Genomic DNA, 12,601 nt, shown 5'->3' on the forward strand with positions numbered 1-12,601 from the left:
ATTTCATAGTTTTCAAAACAAATACATCTGGAGCAATCAGATTACTGTGCATAGCATCTCTATATACTATAACTTTGCACTCTACTGATTTTCATGTTATTTCAGACTGCATATTTATAGCATTTACCATTTGTTCATCTATTAGATATCTTCACTGTTTACAGCAGTAAGAAAGAATTCATAGACATTTATTGAGATATTAATGAAATGCAGACAAAACCAGATGGATTAAAGTTGCATGGCTGAGGCAGCTGGGGCTTTCTTTGTTTGTTCTGTAGCAGATCTTGCTGCAATAAATGGCAGGCTGAATTGAAGCAAACACAAACCAGTTCCTGAGCTGAAGCACTTACAGTCAAGCATAGTAAAGTAACTGAAAATGACTATCAGGGTACATGACAGTGCTGCAGCGGGTTTGGTGCTATTCTACCTTCCTGTCTAGCAACAGCAATCAGGGACCATAGATGGGTGAATATCTTGTGGCAGGAGCATCTTTAGCCACTAAGTTGAGTACACCAACATCCACAAGTCAAACCTGCAAAATATGGTAATGTAGTTACCATATTTTAGGAATGATAATCTAAGGTGCATCCTTTGCTACAAATGCTCCCTCTATCTGGAAAATTTGCAGAAGGGTAATAGTGCTTCATATGCTTTTGTTCTGGATTTTGCTGTTGAGTTGTGCTGCAGAAAGAAAACTCTTTCTGTGAGGGGATAGCTGGTGTACAGCGATAGAACAAGAGCTAAGGGCATGGGATTGTGTTTGAGCTCTGTTGCTGAAAATAATGTGTTACTGTCAATGCACCTGGCTTTGAATGCTCTCTGCATACAAAAAGACATTTTTCTGTTTCATTTGAGGCAAAGAGTGTGAGTGCCTGAAAAATAATGCATTATCTACCAGGTGCAAATATAGGATTTTGCTGCTTGAATGTGTTGTCATTCAGGTGCTAATGGAGTGGGCCTCAAGGTTTTGTTCATTAAAGACTGTTTAATTGCTAGGATGTAACATGGAGTTGCATAAGAAAATCATGGCTTTGGAAGGCTGACCAGAAAAGCTACGTGATAATGTGTGTCTGCATGCAAATGCTTCCCACAGCCCATGTGACCTATAGGCTGCATTTTTTGATCCTCTATGCACCAGCATTTGGAATATTAAATAGTGAACTTCAAAATAAGAAAGTGAAGGCTTTCCACTCACAAATAATATTTTGAAACTGTGCAGCCAGATAAAGTCCAATTTAGAACCCGGGTAACCAACTGTGGTGATAACTGATTGCAAATATATAGATAAAAATACTAGAATTAGAAGAAATGTGCCATATAAAACTGGAGGTCTTCAGTGAATTCAGAATAAATTATTCATATAGCCAGGTACATTATGATTTCATGATATGATAAAGATATCTCTTTAAAAAACAACAATGACCAAATAATGTCTAACATTGTTATAATTTAGAGGACACTATTTAATTTGCAAAACATTTTAAAGGTTCTTTTTAATGCAATACCTATCTGATGTGGCAGTTTATTTATGGCTGTTTTTATAAGATCTGAGTTTAAAGCAAAATATGTTTGTTTGCACTGGTAAATAAATTATCACAGCCTTGTCTGGGGATTCTTGGTAAACAGGCTGAGGTATTTTTTTTTTAAATCCCATTTGTTTTTCAGTAATAAAATGTAAACAATTAAACAAGTTATTTATGAAAAAAGTAATTTCAATAATAAAAGGCTAAATAAAGGAAGACGCTAAAAAGATGCTAGGGAAATGTTTTGTTGGTTTGTTGGTTGTTTTAATGAGACATTCTAGCAATGTAGACTTTTATGGGTCTTCCATCTCTTAGTGATGTGTTGCATCAACTTTCAGGAAAAATAATTTTTCACTGAACTGCTGTTATCTGCTATAGCATCTACTTGCCTTACCCACTGATACAGTTTTTTCCCCTGAGTATTAAAATGGATCAGGTAGAATGCTGACATATATACATTCTTCCCAGAGGAAAAACTTTCACATTCCCTTATTTAGGAATGAGCTTTTAAAACCCATTCATTCTGTAAATGACCTGTCGCAAACTAAATGGAAAACAATACCCTTCCTGTACTAGCACACTTGAGCTTTCAAGGATAAATTTATGTTGGGCTTTTCATGTAGTACTTCACTCTCCTATTTACAATCCCATTTGCCAGATATTTTCATGCTGATTATTGCATATCTCAGTGGCTCAGTAGTGGAAAGAGCTAAGCTGAGAGTTCTTCCTCTGGAGAATGTTTGTCTTGTGGTACCCTTTGTTTAAAACTGCAGCAGTTGTGGTGACAAATAAAAATTTTCATACTGAATGAGTACAAGGCTTTGACCCACCATCCTCCTTATGTGGGAAAGATGACTATGCTCTGCAAGAGGAGAGAAGCATGAAGGTCATGAACGTGTGATGTGCCATGCAATGCAAAAAATTTTGTACTGGGTTTATGAATACTTCATATGGCATTGGCTGTGAACTGAAATTATCAAACATGGTATTACATTTTCTTTTATGAAGTGAAAGAGAAAGGAGAAGCAACAATATGTGAGAGGCCAAATAACAGAAGGTGGCATATTTCCAAACTGATCTGTGAGTCTGGAGGTTGGGAAAGCTAAATAGTTGAAAACTCTCTGTAGAAGAAGAAAAAGGGAAGTTTCTCATACACCCTTGCAGAGACTTGATGCAGTTGGTAATGATGGTAAGTGCTGCAGGAGCTGGTAAGCCTCAAGGAATTAAAAAATGCATATAGACTGCATATTCTTTGATTTTTTTTTTTTAATTAAAAGTTATTGTTCTTAACATAATGTTTAGCTTTAAGAAGGCCTTTATGGAAATTTGTTGATTGCTGTTCGCCCAGACAAATGCCTCCTAAAGTAGTGTGACAGCCTTGTGTTTTGCTGTCAGGATGCTAACAGCTTCGCTCCATTCCTGCATGGCATGAGACAGGGAGGGTTGCCTTGTGCAGAACGCACGCTGGCAAAAGTTGTTGGCCCATAAATAACATCATTTCTGTAGCAGGGGCATATTTCAAGTGAACTGCATTACTGTATTGTAACTGAACTGTGTTACTGCCTGTGTTTCTGTTAAATAAGAAATGTTAAATATAAATCTGTTTAGAGACATGCATGGTGAATATCAATTGAGGTTGTGCATCAGCAGAAACTATGCATATAGACATAAAGCAAGTAAAACAATTAAAATCATTGGAACAAACTTAAGCTTGAATTTTGCTGTACTACTCAAAAGACATTAGCATTTTTTTATAGCTCCTGCAGTACCACAGTAGGGGTCAGGGAAGGAAAATGGAGCTCTCAGAAAGGAACTGAAATTCAAGCTCAATTCCTGCCAACAGAATGCTTATTTTCAATGTTTTTAGATGGCATCTGCCCTAAGTCTATGGCCTCTATTTTCTGCTCTTACAGGTTGTAGCTGGCCTTTATTTTCCCCAGCTGACTCCTGTCTGCTCTCTTCACTGCCTTATTCCTAGCAGCTTTTTTAGCACTGTGAGAGGCATCTCTTGCGCTTCTCTTTTCCCAAGGCCCCCGTGTTTTCCTTCTTTACTGATCTTTTATGAAGCAAAAATGGGCATAGATATATGGGAAGAGATTTTTGGAGTACTTCAGAATTATAGGATTAAGCTTACTGTATTTTTAATTAATAATACAAAAGAAGATGGAGGAAGGTTTGAAGGAAATTTTAAAAAGCCTGTCAACATCATTATGTTTTTCTTTTTTTTTTTCTATTTTATTTATGATTTGCCATATCTTATCTTCTCTTTCACATGCTGACTTCATTCCCTTTTTAGTTTCCTGATCAGGATTTCCAATAATGAATATGTTATCAACTAAGACTGTAGGGTTTGCCTGGTCTTTATTTCAGCAGGAGAAATGAGCCTCTGTGTGTGTATTGGGTTTGTGTGGCATGTTTTTGGTAGTGGGGCACTACAGGGATGGCTCCTCTGTAGAGAAGAACCTGCCAGAAGCTTCCCCCATGCTTGATGGAGCCAGTGGCAGCTGTCTCTAAGACAAGCCGCTGGCCAAGGTGGTAGAGCCTCTGGTATAACAGATTTAAGAAGGAGAAGACAGAGGAGAGAGACCATGTGAGAGGAACAGCCCTGCAGACACCCAAGTCAGTGAAGAAGGAAGGGAAGGAGATGCTTCAGGTGTCAGAGCAGATTCCTTGGCAGCCCATGGGGAAGATAATGGTGAGGCAGCTGTGCCCCTGCAGCCCATGGACATCCACAGTGGAGCAGAGATTGACCTGCAGCCCCTGGAGGGTCTCATCCTAGAGCATCTGGATGCCCAAAAATGCTGTGACCATGTGGGAAGCCTGCACTGGAGCAGGGTCCTGGCAGGACCTGTGGACTCATGGAGGGAGGAGCCCAAACTGGACCAGGTTTGCTGGCAGGACTTGTGACCCCACGGGGGACCCACACCGGAGCAGTTTGTTCCTCAAGGACTGCACCCTGTGGAAGGGATCCACAGTGGAGCAGGAGAAGAGTGTGAGGAGTGGAAGAGACCATCTGATAAACTGACCACAGCAGCTATTCCCCATACGTCCTGTGCTGCTGGTGGGGAAGAGGTAGAAAAAATCAGGAGTGAAGTTGAGCCTGGGAAGAAGGGAGGGGTGGGGAGATGGTGTTTTGAGGTTTGGTTTTATTTCTCATTATCCTACTCTGATTTGAATGGTAATAAATTAATTTTTCCCCAAGTCCAGTCTGTTTTACCTGTGACAGTAACTGGAGCGATCTTTCTGTCCTTATTTCAACCCACAAGCCTTTTGTTGTATTTTCTCTCCTCTGACCAGCTGAGAATGGGAGGCATAATGCTGCTCCGCTGGGCACCTGGTGTCCAGCAAGGGTTAATACATGTTTTTTTAAAAACTACAAATAGGAATATCAGGTATCCAGACTGACTTTTCCTGTGCTAACAGGATCAGCTCATTAGTTCTTTTTAGACTTGTCAGACTATGTTTGTTACATCGTGGTTCAACCACATTTTTGGTGTTTTTATCTTAAGACTGTTCATTAAAATAATCCCTAAATGCAGATTAACAGCTTGTTATGATTCTGGCCTGATCGACTACTTCTGTCTATCACAGAGACAGTGACTATTGGCAAAGTAATAAATATGTCATGAATTGCAGGATCAGATCATTAACTGCTATTGTTATGCCTCTAATATGTTATCTACTTCATCATTCTTCTGTCTATGAACCTATCTTGGTTAGAAAAAATTTAATGCTCCAAGCCTCTAAGCAGCTTTAAATAGCTGCCTTATCTTTCAAAAATGAAACTGACTGTTCTTCAGCTAAGGAATTTTACCTCTAAAACAAGCTGGTCTGAGTACAGGGGGACATTGTCCAGTCATGCACAGGGAGTGGTTTAAAACCTATTTAATAACTCTGCAGGGCAAAAAATGTGGACTTCATCTCTCTTGAAAATATAATGTCCTGGATATCCAGCAGGGCCATACAACTCAGCTTCTTATTCTTTAACTGTCTGAAAGATGGAAAAGTAAGCAGCATTGTTTTTGATAGGAAAATACCGGTTGAATGCCTTTTTTTTTTTTTTTGTAAGAAACATCAGAACTACATTGTCTGTAATTTTCTTTTCCTCAAACCTCTTTCCAGTTAGAAAAGCCTAACAATTTTCATAAACCATTTTGTCTCCAAAATATTCCAGCATTTGAGCACAGGTTTACCTCACCTCCCCACCAAAACATGTAAAATACTGTAGTACAAGTATTTTTAATGCTTTCTGGACTGTTCAGAATTCCCAAGCAGGTAATGCTCCTCTCAAAAAATTATAGTGATGAGGTATTTGATCAGAAAGCCCTACTTTTTTTACATTGAGTACATCAGTATGTGTATTACAAAGTACATATATATATATATATATAAAATACACACACACACACATACAACACAGGCTGAAATTATGACTGGAGACACGTTTCCATATGCTTGAATTTTCATATTGATAATGCATGTATATATATATTATTTACTGTATGCTAATGAAACTCTCTTATAAAATAAAAAAAAAATCTTTTTTCCCAGTGCCTTTATGGTTCATCATATAAAATCTGAGTGTTCATGAGTATTTGTATTGACAGGTCTCCAGAAAGTGAACATATCTATTTTATAGGGAAATGATGTGATCCAAAAAACTACATTCTAGTAAATTTTTCTCCCACTTTGTGGTTCCTAGGACTTGAATTTTGGTGGTGTAGGTTAAATTAAATTTCTTTTTACGGTGAATTTAGATGTTGCTGTGAGTCATAAGAATTTTTAAAAACCTGTGCTGAAAATCAATTCAAGTCACAAACATTTCCAAATTGCTGTATTTTATCTTGCTTCTTTCCCTGCATGCTGTTCATAGGTACATGGATTGAAGCAGGAATGCTACAATGAGAACTTAAACCTCCATAACCAGGAGATAGGAAAGTAGGAGATGATGAACGGTGGGATAGGTATTGTAAAGGGAAATTTTTCAAAATGTTGGAGGTGAAGTTCAGAGCAATGCCTTTTATTTCAATAAAAAAATTAAAAACCAGGAAAATTCGGGTGCAGTTGGGGGTGGGAATCAGGGTAGGTAGATAGGAAAATAAGAATAAGCGTGAGCTATTCTACTGCAGCTGAAAACCCTGAAATTCTCCAGATAGATTTCCCCTCTTGGTAACAAGAGGTGAGTAAACTTTCATCAGATGAAAGATTCATGATATTTTGCAGGTGTTGAACTGGAGAAAATAATAGATAAGCTCGGGACATTTCACGAGCAGCTTACATATCCTGTATTAATTTCCTTTTGCAAACATAGTATTCAAAAAGTGAGAGTTCAGTTTAAATATGAAATCACCTTTTTTTTTTAACTTAAAAAGGAGTCTTTTGTTTGAGCTGTCACTGCAGCATAATTTATCCTGCATTTATTATAATGTGCATTCAGTCACATTTCATTTTTTACTTCCGAGAGTTAATTAGTGTTTTAAAGTCTTTTGTATACTTACTCCCCCATGGCTGCATAATTAAGGTTTATAATGAATAATCTCTGAATTTTGATTGGCTACTCTGGCTTTCACAGTTTAACAGATAAACCTGAAAATAGAAAGTACATTATTCCCACATTGTTTAGGAAAAAATTAGTTTCACTTAGTTTAGCCATCTGAGCGCTAAGTGTCTTATCTACCCTTCTTGACAAGGCACCTCCTATGACTGAGGAAAGGTAGGTAATGGATGGAATGGTTTTACTCCATCATCACTACTTTTCACACCTGAATCAGAGCATCATGGGAGAGAAGACCCTGCTGTCTAATGAAGAAAGATGAGTAGTCTTCAATATCAAAGTTATATCATTATCATATCATTTTACCCACTAGTCCTGAGAAGGACCTCTAACTTCAGATTAGATCTTGTTGATTACAGCTCCAAGTATTCTCTGTTCTACTGAAAATACTGAAACCTTTAGTTGTCTGTAAACATCTTGAGCACATACTTAAATACTTGCTAGAATATCTTCCTAAAATAAGGACATTCAAGCACGTATTTAACGGGTTTTTCGAGTTTTTTCGGTTTGAGATCCAGAGTGGAAGTGGTGTGCGTTTTCCAGAGCTGCTTCTCAGAACTAGGGTATAATTTAACATTCATGCCTAGAGAAAGGAAGGCTGATTAGGTAACATCTCAAGAGGCAGCCATGCAGGTTGCAGTGCTCTGTGCAGTTCTGCAGTGAGAAGTGCTGTGCTAGATGTTGTATACTATTCCAATCCGTGTGAAGTAGAAGTCATTTCTGGCCTAAGACTGGCCAAGGCTTTTCGTGGCCTTTTGCTCTCACCAGAGTAGTTGTGGATGGATGTGATTTCAGTCTGTCTGGAAATGGGGTTGTTTATATTAAAAGTAATTCTAGAAGAATTTGTAAATAAGTGTAGGCAAAACAACAGCAGATTTTCTTCAATATTATCTGTTTTATTCATGTGAAGTCTATAGGTCTCATGTAGCACTGTTATTGCCTTTGTGTGATCCATGGAACTTATTGAAACTATTGCTAGCTGAAAATGATTTAAATGAACAGGTGCAGACAGGAATTTGTAATTTATTTCATTGTGAAACCATTTTATCATTGTTAAAATGTTAAATATACATTTCTTTATTGATGAAAAGGTTTAGGCATTTATTTAAATTTCTTTCCTGGAGAAAATTAAATTATTAATTTAATTTAAATTATTTATTTAAAACAGTTTCTCTTTAACATATTTTTATAGGAGGTTTAAAAAATAAAATTGATCATTTAGAATTAAAATTTTTTTAAAAAGCTTTACAAATCTGAGTGGTACCCTTATCTTAAACAAATATATCATCATGCAAAGAGAACCAACTACTTCAGCTTTCATTCTGGAGTTTTTATGTGTTGTTATAGTTATAGAGAAGGTCCACCTTAGTTCACATCACAGTTTATGCTCTAGAGGGACTATGAAGGTTTACACTTAGTTGCTTCACCTGTTTTTTTCTTCTTTTTAAAATTGTTTTATTGGATGATCCTTTGGAAGGAGAACTAATTAAAAAGTGATATATTGATAATACTGCTAATTCAACTTCTATATTTTACTTTTTATTAGTAAAATGTGAAGAAATTTAAAAAGGACTGTATTGTGGGTTTTGGGTTTTTTTAAATTACTAATAACTACATACTCGAGCAACAGCTGTAATGTGATGAAGACCTTAGGGAGGGACTGTGAGGCTGAAAAACCCTTACTTTTAAAAAATATGCCAGTTGGTGTTGTAAAAAAAAATACTTCCATCTCCAAACCTTGTTTTTCCTTTCACCTTAAACTGGTATCACCATAGATACAAAAGTGTTACATGGCAGAATATGTTTACACACAGAAAGGAATAAAACTAAATAAAGAAAAAAAATTAATCAGTGTGGGGATCTCTGCTGCTGTTGAAGCCAGACATTAAATTGTTCACAACAGGAAGGATATGATCCTCTGCTTCCAGTGCTTCATGAAGTGTCCTTGAAGCAGTAAAAGTCCACATTGATTTTCAAGCAGGAACTGCAAAAAATGTTCATGTTCACAAAAGTACTACACTGTGAATAACAAGGTCTTGACAGAATTGACTCCTAGAATAATACGGTAGATTATCCTCACAGATACAGCATGTGTTTTTCCCATACACATTTATTTTCTTCAGATGAGAATGGAATGATTTTACCCTCTTACAATTTCACTTTCTTATTTTATTACTTTCAAATACCAATTATATGGTTCCTGTATGAAAATTTTTCTGACATGACTTTTACCTGTGCTACACAAGAGCTTTTCCACTTGCTGAAGCTTATTCTCTTCACATAATGAAAAACAATTGCAGTCTTTTTAAAACAATGATCTCTTGTACTGAAGAAAATGTAATGAATGTAGTTCTGACTTATTCTAAATTAAAAGCCATTTTAAGCTATTTCAAACTTATGTCTCTAAAACTTAGTACTTGGCCAAAAACATTACCAAGTAAAATTACCATTTTTTATTACCTATTCTCTGGCACATAATTTTGCAAGTTTATTGATTTTTAATCCAGTTTTAAATTGTTATAGCTTCCATCATCCATGCTATTTTATTGGGAAAAAAATGTTTTCTTTGTCTCTAAACCCACACATTCATCTTTTTTATCAATTAAATTTTGAATAATGCTTAATGTATATGGTCACGGTCTGCTTTCTGTCTTGAGCAGAGAGTATGAGGACCTTCTGAGGAGATCTGAGGGCATTCCCACTGTTCCAGAGAAAATAAAGTGTTAAGCATCATGAACAAAGTAAAATGTTTTAAGAAGAGCATTTTTAGAGTGATGTTCTCCTGTCACAATAATTATCAACAGCCCCCCCCCCCCAGCCCCCATATGACAGTGTCTCTGAAAACAGTCTCGGCACTTTGTGCCCATTCATCTGAATATTAACGTGTTCACATCTGACACAGTGGGACCAAGACCTCCTTGCCAAACAGGCAAACAATCAGAAGTTGGGTCCAAAGTGGTTTTCTCACACCCCAGCGAGTACAGTAACCAGGGATAATCCCCACAAAGATGCAGTGCTGGCTCTGCAAGGAGCAGTGCTGTCATTTTGTATTCTGAGAGGTTGCCTGCTTCTTGCTGGAAGGACTAGAAATACATGTAAGAGAGATTCTGCTTTTCATTTTGTTCATGATTCCAACATAGTGGGCTTTATCACCTTTCTGCTAGCTTTTCTATGAGGCTGCTAGAAGTTCTAGTCAGAATTGCACAGGAGTGGCACACTGCTTTTCTGCTGCTGCCTCAGAAAGACTGTAATTGAAACTTCCTAGGTAAAGTCAGCCCTAACATTGAAATCAACAGCTGACATATGAAATAGGCCCCTTTTTTGTTTTGTCCCTTCTCATTGCAGGGGGATTGAACTAGACGACCTTTAAAGGTCACTTCTAACTCAAATTATTCTATGATTCTATGATTTTAAAATTGTATGTACTGAGTGAGGTATTTGGGAATTTTTTTGCTTTTAATTTAGATAAATAATGGTCTTTATTTTTCTTTTTCCATGGTGAGAGAAGGACAGAAAGAGCTGCTTACTTTTTTTAATATTTAAACAATGCAAATGGTTGTTCACTGTTTCTGAGCTTTTGTTCATATTTTACTAGTCCAGCCCATCTGAGTACCCACTGGATTGCATTCTTAAAATAATTGCTAACACTCTTGAGAAATGTTATGTTCCAAAGCAAATTCTAGAAAGCTATTATATCAAAGCCAAACAAATAATTAAATGAATCATTACTTCCCACCTAGCACTCATTGCGCTGCTATTGCATAATAAACCCATCTGAGTGGAAGGAGAAGAAATGAATCCAGAGAGAAATCAAGTCTATATGCTTGAAATGGCTAGAATTCATTTGAATAGAAACAAAAGCAAGAAGGAATGATGATGGTGATCAATATCAGCCTAGAAAACATCTTTTATTATACCTATCCTTGCTGCTGTATTGCCTTTCCATAGCAATTCTTGATTTGAGCCTGCACAAATCTAGTAGCTGGAATCCTCCATGAGATCATTTTCTTCTACTGCTGCTACTGAAATCTCTGCCTTTAGCCTCAAGATAAGAAAGAAATACGAGACCTTGCAAAAGAGGCATGAGATGGGGAGTCATAGCACATGAACTGAATCCTGCTTCCTAACATGCTTGCTCTTAAGACCAACTTTTTATTTTGCCCATCTGTAGTAACTAGGCCATCTGAGGAGTGGTAGGATAATGGTCACAGCTCTTAATGACTTGGTAGGACTAGAGGTGCTTGATGTCTTCCAAACCAAGTTCATGATGCTGGAATTTCAGCCCCCTGGGCACAAGAAGAGAAAAATGCCTGGAGCTGTAAGGCACTCTGCAGTCCTGGTCATGGGAGCAGGACGAGGCCATAGTTCCAGTTTCTCAACTTCAACCTTGTAGCTGTAAAGCAATGCAGCAGGATGCTGCTTTGGTAGCAGATGTTAGAAAACTGTCACTTTGCCTTCTGACCTGCACTGGCCCAACCACAGCCCCTTTATTTCCCATCACCCTATTGGCCATCTCCTCCAGGAGATGCAGGCCTGGACCTTGCAGTAGGAGAACAGGCAGTTCCAGAAGCACCTGGTAGGAGGGAGGGAGGGAGAAGTGAAGTGTCACCAGGGCAAACAGCAAAGGACTACACAGGAACTGAAAGTAACTTGAGGTGTGAATCTATGCTGTGGAAGTGAAAGTCCTCTTGCTTTGCCTCAGGCTGATAAATAGGAATTTTGAGTTGGCTATCCCTCAGTTCATAATGGAGGGAAATACAGCAAGACTGTACAGAGCTGAAATTAAAAATTAGGTACTTGAGCATGTAATAATCGCAAGGAGGTTTCTAGGTATCTAAAATGATGCTTTGTATTTGTAAAATATCTTACCAAACCCAAGCATTTCTTTCTCACAATAGAAACCTGAATAAGTGCAGCCATGCAACAGCCATAATTTCCACCCAAATTACTGCCATAAGCAGTGCTTATTAATGAGACGAAATCGAGGCATGTATGTTTGAGGTTTGCACAAGGTCAAGCAAAAGCTGATCACCTAAATTTTCAATGGTTTTGTTGTAACATAATGGTGCAGAATGACATATCAAAACATGTAACATTGTGTACTCTATTGAGTAATAAGTGGTATTAGCCTTGTAACTGTCACAACAACTTCCATACCCCCCAAGCAACAGACATCTTAACTTAGAGTTTCAAGAGTGGATAAGACCCGTTGTACAGCTCCAACATGATTTGTGGAATAGAAGCACCACAGGGATAGCACATATGGTGTCATAATACTTATCAATAAGAGTAAATGTTTGTCTATTTTGACAGAGGTGACTGGAAAGACACGTGAATTAACAGTATGTGGCAGGAGGTGAAGAGTAGATGCACTTTGAAATTAATTACCAGCATCATTATTTTGATCAGCCATTAAACTGAAACATATGTAAGAAAAATGAAGTCTTTAGAAGAAAAAAGATGGTAAGATACACATTGAAGCCTTAACTTTTGGCTGCTGTAATTTTACACAATAACTGTCTGT

General features: G+C 37.4%; 1 long non-coding RNA gene across 10 annotated transcripts in view; it reads left to right on the plus strand.

The window, feature by feature from the left end:
• Positions 1-12,601, plus strand: part of LOC125322955 — an 85,167-nt gene that overhangs the window by 50,267 nt on the left and 22,299 nt on the right. For all 10 annotated transcript variants that reach the window (XR_007202312.1, XR_007202304.1, XR_007202307.1 and 7 more), the window contains one exon: positions 12,391-12,540. This is a non-coding gene — a long non-coding RNA (uncharacterized LOC125322955). The remainder of the gene's footprint in view (positions 1-12,390; positions 12,541-12,601) is intronic.

The sequence above is a fragment of the Corvus hawaiiensis genome, chromosome 3 (assembly GCF_020740725.1).
Source record: "Corvus hawaiiensis isolate bCorHaw1 chromosome 3, bCorHaw1.pri.cur, whole genome shotgun sequence".
Lineage (NCBI taxonomy): Eukaryota > Metazoa > Chordata > Aves > Passeriformes > Corvidae > Corvus > Corvus hawaiiensis.